Source organism: Hylobates moloch, unplaced genomic scaffold (assembly GCF_009828535.3).
Source record: "Hylobates moloch isolate HMO894 unplaced genomic scaffold, HMol_V3 SCAFFOLD_44, whole genome shotgun sequence".
NCBI lineage: Eukaryota > Metazoa > Chordata > Mammalia > Primates > Hylobatidae > Hylobates > Hylobates moloch.
Window position 1 is genome coordinate 620,179 of NW_026652319.1, and position 17,491 is coordinate 637,669.

At 39.6% G+C, this 17,491-nt stretch overlaps 1 long non-coding RNA gene across 1 annotated transcript in view; it reads left to right on the forward strand.

The window, feature by feature from the left end:
- Positions 1 to 17,194, forward strand: part of LOC131382537 (uncharacterized) — a 70,235-nt gene extending 53,041 nt beyond the window's left edge. The window contains exons 2-3 of the long non-coding RNA XR_009212090.1: positions 13,348 to 13,436; positions 14,119 to 17,194. This is a non-coding gene — a long non-coding RNA (uncharacterized LOC131382537). The remainder of the gene's footprint in view (positions 1 to 13,347; positions 13,437 to 14,118) is intronic.
- The last annotated feature ends 297 nt before the right edge of the window (positions 17,195 to 17,491 follow it).

The following is a 17,491-nucleotide window of genomic DNA, read 5'->3' on the forward strand; positions in this document are numbered from 1 at the left end:
ACAGAGTGAGACTCCGTCTCAAAAAAAAAAAAAAAAAAAAAAACGACTTTGAAGTTGATGGTGCAATGGAGTGTAACTTTCTGTTCAAAGAGCAATATCTTCCAAATCAAATTAAGTAAACCTCATTTCAAGCACACTTTTCCCTTGTTGCTAAATTGAAATCCATTTCTTCTCCCCACCAAATTTGGGAGGAGCCACATAGTGGATCTTCCCCAAAATACCAAATAGAGTTGCATCTCCTATGGCAGTTTAATGACTGAGCATTAAGAGCCAGAGTCTAAACTGAGTCCAGGATCTCACAAAATCTGCTCTAGTGCATGCCTAGAGAACACAGCAGGGGATTTTCTGTCTTAAGTAGCTAGGCACGCCATGCATCTGAAATGAGAAGCATGCCCTAAAATGTTCACAGCATGTTGCAGTTGAATGTTTTCTATCTTCTTCAGAAGATAAACTGGAGTAGTTTTGTTTTGTTTTCTCTGATTAAAAAAAAAAAGTACAACAAAACATGATGGGGAGGGGAGACAAGTCAAACAAACAATTCCACATGTTTCTTGTGCATGAGCTGCTTTCAGACAGGGCAATATGTGTGCAGAGCTAAAGCTCTGCCATCTCACAATGCAAGAAGATGACTCTGTAAAAGTCCCTGGAGTGAGGTGATAAGGATGAGGCAAAGAGGGAGAAAAAAACCTGAAACAAAGTCGTAAGTTGGGGCCAGAAAGCGTGCCCACACCAGTCCAGAAAAGCAGAGAATTCTTGCTCTCTTTTTTTTTATCCCCAAAGTTCTATTTCTTTACGAAGTCATTGAGAACCACAACCTATCCAAAATGAATCACAGAAAATCCAGTCTCAGCATTTATTTTTAAATAACACATCTAGTCATATTATGGGGAGTCATAAATACATATAAATTAACAATCCAGGCATTTAAAAACATGTGTGTAGCCTTATAAAATCCAAGGAAACATTGAGAGCTATTTATTTTTGAATATGAGCATTATTTGGGTGGCAATCTTTGAAGGTTTTCTTTTACTGGTAAAAGACAGTGATATATCTTGCCCTGATGAAGGCAAACCTGACAGCCTTGTAAGGTAGAGTCAGGGAGACTTATTAGCCAAGACTTTTCAGAAGCCAATTCATTTTGATAAATGATTTTTATCAAATGTCTTCTGAAGAAACTGCGATGTCCATCCTGAAATTTTCCTTTGCAGGCACCTATTGCAAAGAGTGCATCTGATTCTAGATAATAGTTTCTGATTTGAGTGAAGGCTACTGTTCTTTTGCATTTGCTTTCCTATTGATTTCCACAGCTATGTTTGTCCTTCTATGAGTATGAGAGCCATAGCCTGATGTGACCCCTGGTAGTGAGTGTACATCTACATGTAAGTGGTATAGAGCTTCCTGGCTCTGAAACATGTGTGAGCACACAAAGCTTTCTTTACTTTTTAATCTCACGATCAGTGGATTTATTGGGATGGTGCCGACATAAAAAATGAAATGAAACATCTGTGTCTAACAGCTGCACAAAATTTGGATTCATGTGAACTGTTCTGACATCACACATTCTGCATGTGAGTTCCATGAGTAGTCTCCGTATGGTGCTAATACAATAACATGCCTACAAAGTCCCTGTGGTTTATGGTGTGATGAACTCCAGAGCTGAGGAAACAAAGCCAGGAAGCCTACACCATTTGCTGAATGGAGCTGGCTTTGGGTGATATCTTGTTCTCATTGAACTACTCAGTTTCACTAGGGATAAGAAGCCAGACTGGGCATGGTACCAACAATAAGCTTCCTGATGGGGATGTTGGTCACCACTCCTCTAAAGTGGTAGGAGAGAAGTCTCACAATTATTTTTGCCTTACTCCATAGAAAAATAGATGTGGGAGGCCAAATGAGTGATGGATGGGTTAGTGAAGCAAGTTTACCCCTCCTAGGCAGTCAGGAAAAGACAGGTAAAAAGAGAGACAGAAAACATACGTAATGTCTCAATGCAAATCCTGGAAAGATACAGCAATCCTTTGCTGGGAGGCTGGAGTCATGCCCAGGGTACATGGTAGCATTGATCAGATCAGTGACACACCACACTGACCTACAGCTGTAAACAAGCCACACATGTTCTCTTCTGCTAAAGACAGGGGCTATAGGAATTTGGCAAATAGTTGTGTTGCTCTGACAGACTACACATGTAGCCTAGAAAAAAAAAAATCTGTTCTTATTTAATTTTTTTTTAAAAAGACTCAAAGCCACTTGGTTATCTATTGGCCAATTAACCACATAGAGGAAGACTTTTGAAAAATATCTAGCAGCAGCTCAGCTTTCCCTATTCGCTCAGCATAGCTGGATTGCTTCCCTCACATCAGTTGCTAGGATCAGAAAGTATACATTGCAAGTGTAGCATTATAAACAAATTCATCTGATAGATTTTTCAGGTCCAATGAACTTATAAAATGCAATACTCATTTGCATGAGAGAATTACTAAGTGGATACATCAAGTCGGGGCTTCTTCATATTTTAAAGCGGCATCTATTGGCTATGTGTAATAGTGCATCCTAGCTCTGTTGGGCAGTATAAATACACAAGCAGAAAGGGATCTATCAGAGCTGAATTTCAAGAGTTGTGAATGTGGAGACAGAGAATCTTGGGCACAGGTGTGATTTCCATGGTCTGAGGAAGAACAATGTGAAAAGAAGGGAGAAAAAAGAAAGTAAAGGTAGGAGAAAAATCAGAAAAGTGACACAATTCTCAAAGGCCTATCAAGCATTTTTATATACAAAACATCCAATATTACCTAGCTAATTTTTTTCTCCAATGGAACAGCTTTAATTTTCTTAAAAGAAATTATTAGAAAGACAAAACTACATTAATAGAAAAATTACTTCATAAACAATTTTACTAAAATTTATTCACTCTATAAAAATGAGAAACTCCTGTGATTTTAATGGACACTTAAGCAAAATATAAGTTAAGAGATAAGCTAAATAATGGAATCATCATAGCGTGCATTTTAAAGCCAGCTTAAAAATTCTCCTTTATTGTGACCATCATGCTGTTCCTCTCCTCTGTCATCATGGCTAATGCAGAGATGATTGTCAAAGAAAAGCAAATGGGTTTGTGAGGAATTCTAATCTTCTAATCTCCTGGGGCCCACTGTGGTGGCTTAGATCCACCCCACTGCTGCTGAAATCAGAGTCTATTTTGAAGCTCTAGGCAGGTTCTAGAGCCTTCTCTAATTACCCCAACTGGAATTAAACAAACTATACAGCGTTAATGAACTGTGTGGCCACATCTGCCTCTGCCAGACACGTTACAGCCCTGCTGCATGCTGTTAGGCTACCACACACTAATTATCCTTTGAGTTTTCTGCACATTCTTTTCCAAACAAGGCAGCCCTGCCAACTTGTCAACAGGGCATTTACTCTAAAAATGAAGTTACTTTATTTTTTGCCTGAGAATGCCCACAGTCACTTTCTCACAGACAGGAATGGAAGCAGGATTGTATCTTTCTTTTTTTTTCTGCCTCTTTAAGTGAAGGGAGAGAGGGAAAAAACCTCTGTAAGCTGATATATACCTTCTTTGGTGGTTGTAGTGCTGCAAGTTTTTCTGATTTAGACCAGAGAAGAAGAAATGTCACCATTCTCAGCTGGTAGGGAAAAAAAAAAAAAAAACATGTAGGTGGATGGTGTGAAATTTAAGCAGACTTGGGAAAGAACTAATCCACATGTGGAGTTCTCCACTGGAGATGCGTTTTGACAGCTCTCTGGTAATATCCTGTTTTGGTTTGCCCACTTCATGTTAATGCATGAGGCAGCATATTATAGCTGAAACAGCAAGGGTTTTGAGGTCAAGTGTCCCAGCCCTGACACTTTTAGTTAGGCCAGTCACTTACTTCTCTGAGCTTCAGTTTCTTCATCTGACAATTGGAGATAAAGACACCTAACTCAATGAGTTGCTGTGAGAAGTTAAATAACAATAAATATAGAAGTGCTTTATATCACTGCTTGCCACTTGCTATAGCTGTGTGACCTTGTGCAAATTACTTAATCTCTGTGCCCTGGTTTCTTCATCTGTAAAATGAGGGTAATAGTACTATCCTTGCCCCTCTGCATTGTGCTAAGGATTGAATAAATTAAGATATGTAAAGTGCTTAGGATACTGTTTAGCACTAAATGTTTTCTGTGATTTCTATTTATCAGATGCTGTACATGTTATTTTTCCAGATGTTCTTAACTTCATACTAACTTAAATAGAGCAAAACCTATATTTATAACTCAACTATTACTGAGTATTTTATCCGAAGCACTAAGATAGGTTCTGTATAGAAATATAAATCAGGTGGATGATGATCTATTTTGCAAAAGAAAATAACAAGGCACTGCTTCAATTCAACAATTCACTTTGACAGCACCCACTATTGTTTTCAACACAATGCAGAATATGAAGCCTGAAACATATCCTCCAGGAATGTTTTAAATATATTTTTTATTCTAATATGAATGCATGGTCATGATAGAGAATTTTAGAAAATATTGATAAGCAATAATAATAATAATGATGCTATAAAACTGAAATCACTACTATTGCACTCTATGCTACCACAAAGAGATACCTATGTCTTACATTTTGGTTTAAGCTATTTTAAATCAAATTTTAATTTTTTTAATTGGTTGTGTGTTTATGTGTGTGTAAGTGTGTAGGTGCATAAAATTGGAATCTAATGGCTTTTTAAAATGCAATAGATCATAAACATTTTTCCACATCACTAAGTATTCTGTCCCTTATTATATTTTAATTTTTATTTAGAAATAGTTTTGAAGTTAAAGAAGAGTCATAAAAAGTAGTACAGAGATACTTGGAGACTATGCAAAATTCTGTTTCTACTTAAACATTCACCCATTCTTTTTAGCATCCTTGGAGGATTTAACCTGAAGCAATGGTTACTATGGGGTTTAACGGTACTTTTATATTTCCCCCAGGCCTTCTATATTTATAATAACTGAGATTCTTTTCTAAAGAAAAGCTTTCCCTTTCTCCCACTTATGTATTTATTTAATCATTTATTCATTTATTTGTGAGATCATGGATATTTAATTTATTCTTTTAGTTATAAACTAACATTGTACTCTTATTCTTTTAGTTATAAACTAACATTGTACTCTTATTATTTATTTTGTTGCTCAAATTGTTTCATGGGAGCTTTTTCAGATTGGTTCCTGCACATTTTTTATGTTTTTTTCTTTTTATTTATTTTTTTTTAATTTCCTTACATTGAAACACCACAAGATATCTAGACTCATATTTATTTCATTGCCCTGGCCCTAGAATCAGACAGTTCTCCAATGATTCCTGGTTCCTATTGTTGGAGGACAGTATTTAGAAACCAGTATCATTAGGAGTTAGGTGCTCTCCTTTTAACTGAGATATCATTGTTTCTAACTCCTTTCAGTGGCTACAGTTTGGAGATATATGCAGATGTATATCTGTGTGTGTGTGTGTATATATATGTGTGTATGTATATATATATACACACACATATTGTATACACACTAGCTCATACACATATATATACATATATATACACACACATATTGTATACACACTAACTCATACACAGAGCTATCTATATATCTATTTCTGTAAATTTTCTGTAAATATTTGTATGTATATGTATGTTTTAATTTTTAAAATTAAAATTTAATATATACAATGGATAATACACCATTGCCAAGTGGCATTGATCTAAGGAATGTAAGACTGGTTCAACTCTTAAAAAATCAATCATCGTAAGCTATTAACAGATTACAAAAGAAAATAGATACAGAAAATGCATCTGACAAAATTCCGCTTGTATTCATGATACAAACTTTCAGCAAGGTAGAAATAAAGAAAACTTGTGGCTGGGTGTGGTGGCTCATGCCTGTAATCTCAGCACTTTGGGAGGCCAAGGCAGGCGGATCACCTAAGGTCAGGAGTTCAAGACCAGCCTGGCCAACATGGTGAAACCCCATCTCTACTAAAAATACAAAAAAAATTAGCTGGGCATGGTGGCACACAACTGTAATCCCAGCTAAGTAGGAGAATCGCTTGAACCTGGGAGGTGGAGGTTGCAGTGAGCCAAGATTGTTCCATTGCACTCCAGCCTGGGCAACAAGAGCAAAACTCCATCTAAAAAAAGAAAGAAAGAGAGAAAGAGAGAGAGAGAAAGAAAGAGAAAAGAAAAGAAAGTAAGATTGCTTAAATTAATAAAAAAATATCTACAAAAAATCTACATCTAACATCACAACATCACACTTAATGGTAAAAGATTGAAGACTGTTTCCTGGAGATGGAGAACAAAGCAAAGGTATCTTCTTTCACAATTTGCATTTAATATCACCCTGGGAATACTAGCCATTATAATAAGACAAGACATAGAAATAAAGGGGATGTCAGCTCTATTCACAGATAACGTAACTATGTAGGTTTCCTATATAGATATTTCTAAACAACTTACACACAACTTCCTGGAACTAACTAATGAATTTAATAAAGTCTCAGGATATGAAGTCAATGCATACAAATCAATGGTATTTCTATAGAATAGCAGGAAAATTGGGATTCAAAATTAAAATAACAATACCATTTATAATAGCACAAAAAATCACATAAGTATAAAACTGAAACAAATTATGTGGGATCTATATGTTGAAAAGTACAAAACACTGAAGAAAAAATCTGAGAAGATCCAAATAAGTGGAGAAATATACCAAGTTCATAGATGAGAAGATGCAGTATTGTTCAGATAGAGGTTAATTCTGTCCAATTTGTTATACTGATTCAGTGAAATTTCAATCAAAATTCCAGCAGCCTTTTATGTAGATGTTGACTGCTGGTTTAAAAATTTATACAGAAAGGCAAAGGAACTAGACTTGCCAAAAATTTTTGAAAACAAATAATGTTGAAGGGCTCACTAATTTAAAGTGTTATTGTAATGCTACAGTAATGAAGACTGTGGTAATGTAGAAACAACAGATGCATATATCAGTGGAACAGAGAAGAGAAACCAGAAATAAACCCACATAAATACAGTCAACTGATTTTTGACAATGATACAAATGCAAGTCAATAGAGAGAAGAAAGTCTCTTCAAATAAATGGCCTGGGAACAACTGAATGTCCACATTTTAGTCTATCTTGGCTACCATAACAAAATATCATAGACTGGGTGGCTCATAAACAATAGAAATTTATTGTTCACAGTTCTGGAAGCTGGATATTCCAAGATCAAGGTGTGGGAAAATTTACTGTCTAGGGAATGCCGGCTTTCTAGTCCATAGACAACCATTATTTTGCTGTGTCTTCACATGGCAGAAAGGCCAACAAACTCTCTGGGTTCCCTTTTATAAGGACCTTCATTAACTAACCACCTCTCATAGCCTTACTCCCTAATACCATCACCTTGAGGGTTAGGATTTCAACTTGTACATTTTGGGAGAAACACAAACATTTAAACCATAACAGTCCATATACTAAAAAGACAAAAAAGAACCCCAGTCTATATCTCACATCTCATAGAAAATTAACTCAAAATGGATCATAGACCTAAACATAAAGCATAAAACCATAAAACTTTTTTGAGAAAAAAAACAGGAGAAAGTCAGGCCAGGCGCAGTGGTTCACACCTGTAATCCTAGCACTTTGGGAGGCCAACGTGGGCAGATCACGAGGTTGGGAGTTCAAGACCAGCCTGGCCAACGTGTGTATAACCTTGGGTTAGGCCACTGAACAAAGTTCAACTTTGTAGTTCAGGAGACATTTGACAATGTCTGCAACATTTTTTATTGTTATAATTGGGGCCTGTGTATGTGTGTTTGCATGTGCATGTACACATGCACACTACAGGCATTGATGGGTAGAGGCCAGGAATACTACTAAACATCCAACAATGTGCAGGATAGGTCCCCACAACAAATAATTATCTGGTCCAAAATGTCAATTGTGCATCTGTTGAGAAATCCTGAGTTAGGAAAACAGGTTTTAGATATGACACCTAAAGTGTGATTTATGAAAGAAAAAATTGATAAACTGTATTAAATTTTAAAAAAACTTTTGTTCTGCAAAAACTTTGGATCTTTGATTAAGAGAATAAGAAAGACAAGCCACAAACTAAGAGAAAATATTTTAAAATCACATCTGTCAAAGGACTTATATCCAAAGTATATAAAGAACTCATAAACTCAACAACCAGAAAACAAAAAACCCAATTTTTAAAAACAAAAAATTGAAACAGAGTTTTCACTAAAGAACATATTTAGGCCAGGCATGGTGGCTCACGCCTGTAATCCCAGCACTTTGGGAGGCTGAGGTGGGCAGATCACGAGGTCAGGAGATCGAGACCATCCTGGCTAACACGGTAAAACCCCATCTCTACTAAAAATACAAAAAAATTAGCCAGGCATGGTGGCACGCGCCTATAGTCCCAGCTACTTGGGAGGCTGAGGCAGGAGAATCGCTTGAACCTGGGAGGTGGAGGTTGCAGTGAGCTGAGATCACGCCACTGCACTCCAGCCTGGGCAACAGAGCAAGACTCCATCCGCCCTCCCCCCCCCAAAAAAAGAACATATTTAGATGTAAAATAAGCATAATAAAAAATGCTCTTTAGTAATCATTAGGGAAATACAAATTAAAACCACACCAAAAAACCCACAACATGCCTATTTGAATAGTTATAATTTTAAAACCTGGCAATACGAAGTGCTGGTGAGAATTTTGAGCAGTTGGAATTCATATACATTGCTGGTAGGAATGCAAAATGGCACAGCCACTTTGGGAAACAGTTTGGCAGTTTCTTATAAAGTTAAACATATACCTACCATACGACCCAGCAATCTCATGCCTAGCTATATATCCAAAACAAAAGAAAAGATGTTCAAACTATAGGAGAGGATTCTCTCTACCCTTCAAATTCTTAGTTAGAACAGACTCCTATAACAAAAGGTAGATTAACAAGAGGAAAACAAACAAATTTAACAGCATGTATACCTTATGTATACATGGGAGATACCAAGAGAAATAAGTAAATCCCAAAGGTGTGGCTTTGAATTCAGGCTTAAATACAGTTGTCTACTGAAACAAAGAGGGAAGGATGTGAGGAAGGACAAACATAAGGAGATGCCCAGGAAAGCAGGATAACAAGGGTAAGATTTCTTACACAGACTTAAGTCCGGTGCCTTGTCCATTGATAACAGTCTCTAGTGATGTAATGTTATCCTTCTCTTCATAGTACATAGGGAGACACCCTTATAAATAGAGATTTCCTTTATAGACATAAATGTCCTTTATAAAAGGGTAACTTCTGCTCTGTTTTCAGATCTTCTTCTGCATCTACAGTTTCTCAAAATGATTAGCACAAAACAATCCATATGCCAAAGAAGCATATTTTGAGGTGGCATATTCTGGTATCCTACAATACAAACACCTATGCGTAAATATTTGTAGCTAATTTAAAAATTGGAAACAACCTAGATGTACCACAAATTGTGGTACATACATGTAACAGAATGCCACCAGCAATAAACCTGAATGAACCAGTGATTCACAAAACAACATAGATAAATCTTACCTGCATTTTGAGAGGCTGGACCCAGAATTGTTTGATTCTATTCATATGGCACTCTGGAAAAAGCAAAACTATAGGGAGGAAAACAGATGAGTAGGTAGTGGATCAGGGGTTGAGGGGGTGGGTTGTCTATGAAGGGGTAGCACAAGGAAACTTTGGGGTCATGGAATTATTATGTATAGAATTATAGTGGTCCATAGTACAATTCTGTGCATTTGCCAACACTGATAGAACTGTACCACAAGAAGTAAATTTTATTACATGTAAATTTTTTTAAAAACTCAACAAGGATAAAAAAAATGTGGCACATATACACCATGCAATACTATGCAGCCATAAAAAAGAATGAGATCATGTCCTTTGCAGGGACATGGATGAAGCTGGAAGACATCAATCTCAGCAAACTAACACAGGAACAGAAAACCAAACACTGCATGTTCTTACTCATAAGTGGGAGTTGAACAATGAGAACACATGGACACAGGCAGGGGAACATCACACACTGGGACCTGTTGGGGGCAAGGGGAGGGAGGGCTTAAAACTTAGATGACGGATTGATAGGTACAGCAAACCACCATGGTACATGTATACCTATGTAAGAAACCTGCATTTTCTGCACATGTATCCCAGAACTTAAAGTAAAATTAAAACAACAACAACAAAACCTCAACCAGGATGTAAGAGAAAAGATGGAATGCAGATTGTGACAAATACATTTTACTATGCTACAAATTAATCATATAACTTCCCTGAAAGGGATGGGGAAGAAATAAGCTGACCTGAATAAGGATCAGCTAAGTAAGAGTTTCCAGAAAACCCTTCAGCTCCCCTAAGAAACTTTGGAAAATAGCACCAGACCTGCCCCAGTGAAACCTGGTGCCATGCAAGCCCCCATGGTCCCAGTCTCCAGGCTGGAAATTGTGGACAAAACTTTTAAGATGCTCCAACACCAGGTCTATTCTGTGTCCTCAGGCATCAGGCTGACCCCAGTGCCTTCAGATTTTGAGCCTGTTGTTTGTTCTGACACTTTAGCTCTCTGATAAGTTCAAAGAAAGTTCTGAATTTGAAGTTAACTCAGTTACTTTCATTGTAAGTGTAAGAATGATGTCTCTTCTATCTCTCTATAGAGTGGAAGTCCTTTCTTTCAATTTTTAATGGCTAAATTGTATTTCATTAAATGAATATGTAATTTACTTGATTTAACCAATCCCAATCACTTACTATTGTGCCTTTAGGCAATTTTCCACTTTTTGCTATTATAAACAAAGTTAATTGACCCTTGTAAGCATCTTTGAGCTGCTATAAAGGGATACCTGAGGTTGGGTAATTTATAAAGAAAAAAGATTTATTTGGCTCATGGTTCTGCAGGCTGTACAAGAATCATGGTGCCAGCATCTGCTTCTGTTGAGGACTTCAGGTTGCTTCTACTCATGGTGGAAGGCAAAGGGGAACTGCTGTGTGCAGAGATCACATGGCAAGACAGCCAGCAAGAGAGACGGGAGGAAGGGGCGAGGCTCTTCTGAACAACCAGCTCTTGTGAGAACTAATAGAGTGAGAATTCACTCATTACCATGAAGATAGCACCAAGCCATTCATGAAGGACCCGCCCCCATGACCCAAACACCTCCCACCAGGCCTCACCTCCAACGCTGGGGCTCAAATTTCAACAGGAGGTTTGGAGGGGTCAAATATTCAAACCATAGCAAGGGGAGAAGACATTTCCTCATGAAGAAGCAATATAAATTGAAATACAACCTATAGAATTTATATAGACATTATGCAATCTGCAGAAGCACATTCTGGGACTGAAAAAGGATTGCACTAATGAATTCTGTCATAGATGTGTTTCTTGTTCTCATTTTAGAATAAATGATATCCATATCAGATTATCTCGGTGATTAGCACAATGGCTTTGATTTAAAAATAGGAAGCCTACATGTTGACTGTTCCCTGATGCTGACTGCTATAGCCTATGTGCTCTACCCAACCCAGAAAGGGTGCCTCTCCTTCACCCAAACACACAGCTGTATCAGTGTTTTGGTGAAAAGGAAGATGGATTTCAGCTGCCCTGAAAAACAAAGAAAAGTTGAAGATGGCTTCTTCCCCTTCTCTCCCTCCTCCTCCTCTTCCTTCTTCTTTCTCTTCCTCCTCCTCCTCCTCCTCTCCCCACCTCCACTCTACTCCTCCTCCCCCACCTCCTCCTCTTCCTCCTCCTTCTGTGAAATAAGCCTGACTTACTGGTAGGAGAGTCTGTCTTGAATCAAAAATGGGTTGGCCGGGCACAGTGGCTTACGCCTGTAATCCCAGCACTTTGGGAGACCAAGGCGGGTGGATCACTTGAGGTCAGGAGTTCGAGACCAGCCTGGCCAACATGGTGAAACACTGTCTCTACTAAAAATACAAAAATTAGCCAGGCGTGGTGGCAGGCGCCTGTAATCCCAACTACTCAGGAGGCTGAGGTGGGAGAATGGCTTGAACCTGCGAGGCGGAGGTTGCAGTGAGCCAAGATCACACCACCACACGCCAGCCTGGGAAACAGAGCAAGACTCCATCAAAAAAAAAAAAAAAGGGTTAACTGAATTACAACAGGAAACGTCTCCAAAACGTCTCCAGTACACTTGCTCCAGGTCCCAATGGGTGAAGCGAGCATCTCATCCCTACTTCCTTCAACTCTGGATTTAACAGGTAGCTACCCTAAGGTGCCCTGGCAAAGTGATCTGGACCTTGAGATTTCTGCTTTCAGGATTGCCTAAAGAAGAATTAATAGTTGCCAAAGGAAAAGCAGTAATCAGGAACCCTGTCTCTAAATGTGGCTAATTTCTATTTAATTGGCGAGTAACTACATTTAAAATAAACACGAGTTGGTAATCAAAAACAGGAGGTTAAAGGATAGGCAATTGTAGAAGCCAGAGAGAATTACTAGGCCAAAACAGCTGAGGGAGAGTGGAGAGACATGCTGCTTCAGAGAAAATATGGTCAGGAGAAGAGGAATTGTCGCTGCTGTGGGCCTCACAGATCTCATAAAGATTTATATCAGGTTTTATTTGTGTTTGTTAGTCATCAACGAAACTGATTTTAATCACCAACTGGTCTTTAATTATGAAGCATTCGTTCCTTTATTACATAAAAATTAAAAACACATGTAAGCGGCAATTTTAAAACTATCAAACGGGTTGAGTTTGGCACCTCCTTGTGCAACCCCAGAGAAAGAGGCAGAGATTGGACAGGTTTCTAGAAAACCCTTCAGCTCCCCAGGTATTTGCTGAACCCCTGGCTGCTGGCAGTATGGGCTTTCAGGCAACCGCGGCGATGGCTCCCCTCCAGGGGAAGAATGTGGAATCCGCAGAGCTGGGTTGAGGCACATCCGCTGCCAAACTGTCTCCAGCATTTGTAATCCCTGCTTTTCGGCACCACCCAAGATGTACTAAGGCGCCTTGTAAAGACTCACTCCCGTGGCCTGTGGGGTTCGGCATTGAAAGGGGGTGGGAGAGGAAAGGAAAGAGAAGGGGAAAGGGTAAGAATGGCTTGAGTGAGATCCCTAAGCTGTGAGCAAGTTCTTCAAATTGAGTTTTCCTTTGAGGCAGACATTTTCCAGTTAAACTTTAAACTCAAAAGCTTGTCCTATTTATCTCCAAAATGCAGGCTATGTGTCTCCCTCCTAATTAGCATGAAATTATTTCTTCTTTTTCCTTCATTAGAAATTAGGATTGATTTTTTTAAAGATAAAATTTGTATTCTTGCTTAATTTTTAGGCTCATTTGGAAGCAGTGCATTTTTATCAGAGGGACTGAAAAGCCTTTCGAAAATCAGTAAAGAAAAAGGAGCGCGCATGAGAGTCACGGTGAGTAGCACTTCTCATCAAACTAGCTGCCCAGGGGTGTTAAAGTGCTTTCTAAAACGGGAACTAACAGGGCTGCTCACCATTTACTGTTTTCTAAGAGCCTTAGCTAAATTAATCATAGCACACACTAGCCCTATAAGGTAAAATGATTCCTGGTGTTTTGAAAGCAATCAGCGATCCACAAAGAGGGAAGTAATGTCTCCCAGAACCAAGATTAAAACTCCGACGTTGAGGGAATCTCCACTCCCTTCCTGTCATCAAAGGCCAGCTTGTTTGTATCCAAGCAGGGTCTTGGGTGAGCCAAGCTCTGTTAAAGTGACCACAGGAATGAGAGGCCACCACGCAAGTGAGGATGCTGGGGACAGTCCATCTTCTGGGGCTGTGTGAATGCAAGCTTAGTGGTGGGGGCTGTCACATTTTAAGTGGACCGGTGTGAGTCCCAGGCCTCCTGCTCGGAGACTCAAACCCAGCTGAGGCTTGCCCAGGAGGGTCTGGCTTCATCCTGGGCCACCCACACACTGGCAGGCCTGTGCACATGGAGGCCAGTTCCCTTCCTGCATTAGCCATGGCATGGATTCCTACTCACATCTGTACAGCCAGAGCGAAAGCCTGTAATTTCCATAGAATCCAGTTCTTTGAGTCAGAACTCCCAGATAAGTGTTTGTTTTATTTTTCTTTACAGGTCAAATCATGTGATTGTAGGGAAAGCCCAGGCTATCAGGGAGGGAAGAGATTGGATAAATTATTTGAAAAGTAAGCCTGTGAATTGCTGGGGAGGAACAATAGCCTGCCTCTTATCTGGAGCCTTTCCAAGGAAAAGCAAAGGGGACCCTAGAAGTCTTCCTGGGAGACAGTTTAATGCTGAAAACAAAGCAGTACTTCACCTCTTGTGTGTTGGGTAGAGCTGTAAAACAGAACACAGTCAAAATAGTCATTAGGGCCACATCAATATCTGCCCAAAGTCAGGCGAGCATTCCCAGGAAGCTGGGGGTCTGTGGCAGTTGCACACGTCAACCTCCTTTCTCCATTGTCACACAGCAGAAGAGCGTGTTCCATTCCACTAGAGTTGAGGGGGTTGAATAATTTATTGACTGAAAACTGGGGGCCTGAGTTAGATGGTAAACAAGTTTAGAGTGCTGTTTTTTGTTTTTTAAGTTACGTTTGTTTTATATATTGAAGTGTTTAAAATATATTTTAAAAATTCAAAACACTCCAGAAATTCAGCAACTTGAGGAGACAATAGTGACGAACATTTTATGGCAACATTTGGACACTTTAAAGATTATTTCAGGAACTTTAATGCTGATGAATAAGAGAAGGGACAACTTTTCCTAACTATAACATTTCGGCACCTGAGTACAGAGATCAAAACAAGAGTGAGCATTTCAAATTCATATTGTGAAGCACCTACAAAAAGATTATTCTGTTAGCCTTCACAATGTGGACAGTTCATCTTTTCATCTTATCAAATAAAAATATACCCAAATTCTTGAACAGGCATTCAGTTAGGAAAAGAGGGTGGGGTGATGAAATGTGTTCTCATTCAGCAAACACTTTGCAGATATTTCTAGTCAAAGATCCCTGTGGTCTAGGCTAGTAAGAGAAAAACGTGCCCTCTGCCCAGTGACAGCGGCTTCACGGGGATCAGCTTTCACCAATGCAGGCAGGGGAACAAAGGGCAGGCTTCATCTGCCTGCATCCCACAGGCCCTTGCGCAGGGGAGTTCCATTTCAGTGCCCATCACATGACCTCTCAGGCCAAAACGCTTTTTAATAATTCTGATTTTGAATATCAAATGGAAGTGAAAACTACATTTAGGAAGGAAGGGCTCTATCCTTATTGAAGGACATGCTGTATGCAAACAGGTTGGGCAGGCACTAGCTCTTGTAGAGCTGTGGTTCTCAGCTTTGGTAACACACTGGATCACCTCCTCTAAAAGGTGCTGATGCCTGCTTTCCTCCCTCCTCTGCCCCTAAAGAAAGTAGAATTTAATTTTAAGCTCTAGGGTGTGGCCTGGGCATCAGGACTTTTTTTTTTTTTTTTTTTTTTTTTGACAGTCTCACTGTGTCACCCAGGCTAGAGTGCAGTGTGCAATATTGGCTCACTGCAGCCTTGATCTCCCAGGTTCAAGAGATCCTCCTGCCTCAGCCCCCTAAGTAGCTAGGATTACAGGCACGCACCACCACACCAGGCTAATTTTTGTATTTTTTGTGGAGACGGTCTTTCACCATGTTGCCCCGGCTGGTCTTGAACTCCTGAGCTCAAGCGATCCACCCGCCTCAGCCTCCCAAAATGCTGGGATTACAGACATAAGCCACAGCCCCTGGCCGGCATCAGGATTTTTAAAAGCTCCCCAAGTGCAGTCAAGGTTGAGAACAGCTGCTCTAGTGTGATTTAATACAGCATTCAAGGCCTCTCATAATCTAGCCTCAGCCTAATTTTTCCTTCCCCCACCCCATCTCAGCCTGTACATAAGCCACAGAGACATTCTCACTGTTCTCTGAATGTACTTGGCTCATTCATATTTCCTGGCTTTCTTGCACACATGTTGTCTGACTCTGGGCACCTAAGGAAAGCTCAGCTCCAGTGTCCTCTCCTCTTCTGTGAAACCTTTCCTGTCAAGCCCACCTTCACTACTAAGTCACTCCTTGCTTCTTGATCAGATGGAAGAATGCTTTGTGCATATCTCTACTGGAGCCCTTCTCACTTTACATTAAAGATATCTGTATATAGGTCAGCCCACTCCTCCTCCCCAGTGGCATTTGGACCCTTCGTAGCTTCAGCAATAAGCACAGGGCTTGGTTTCTATGAATACTTATTGAGTGAATGGATGAATGAATGCCAATCTTGTACATTGTTGATGTTCACCACATTAAACCCAGTTCTCAAACCAGGATCACTTGGGAGATTCTGAGTCAGTAATCTGAAAGTCTGTATCATTCCTACTCAAAGTGTGGTCCATAAGCCAGCAGTGGCTATATTATCTGGGAGCTTGTTGCAAATGCAGAATATGTATTTTAACAAGATCCCCAGGCAATTCATATGCACATTACACTTTGAGCTATATTTTTAACAAGCTCCCAGGTGATTCCTTTGTAGCCCGGCTGCTGACCCACATTTGGTAACCACTGTTCTGGACCGTCATTTACTGAATGGAGTGGTCCCTGTGTGATTGCCTACAGGTTTCTTCTAGTCTCCCATTTTTCTTCCTAGTTAACAAAGCCCAAATTTTGTTTGGAAGGGTGATCAGCCCTTCACCCACCAGGCCTTTGCCTCAGGGAAGCTTGACCCCACCTTTAGACCCCATTTTGGGCCTGAGTAGTCCGAAGGCATATCCCATTCCCCTGGCCAGGGATTAGTTTAGGGATAGACATGTGACCAAATTCAGCTCACTAAAATGTGAGTCTGCAGGGGCAATCTAGAAAAAGTGTCCTCTTCCCTAAGAGAAAGCCACAGGAGGAGAAAAAAATGTCTCAGGACATTGTCCTGCCAAAACACGATGTCTTAGACATCCTGCTTCTGTCTGGCTACCTGCAACACAAGGAAATCCAACACTGAGGGGTCAGAGCGGAGGGACAGAAAGCACCTGGATCTTATGACATTGTTGAGCTCTTTTGTCTCTTGACTTCTAGTTATGAGATGTAATTTTCTTACTGTTAAAGTCATTTCTTTTCCTTGCAACCAAAAGCATTCATTGATACACTAAATATAGTACAATATTTATTCAATCAATAAATGCCTGGCAAATTACTCAAGTATGAGTAATTGTAGTTTGTCTCACAGCTATTCTTTCAAGTAAAAGTGATGCTCCATGACAAAAATGGCTAGTTTACCTTGAAACACAAACAACTGCACAAGTGCTTTTCCTTGAGACAAGTATTGTACTTTCATATGCAACAGATGTATGTGCTTTATGCATGTTCCCATTTCATAACACAGAGTATTAGAAACATGTATACTTCAGGGTTGAGATCTCATAAAATGAGTAGTTTTCACAGCTTCATCGAAGATACCCTTAAATGAAACTGGCAGGTTTTTTTTTGAGTACTAGGAAA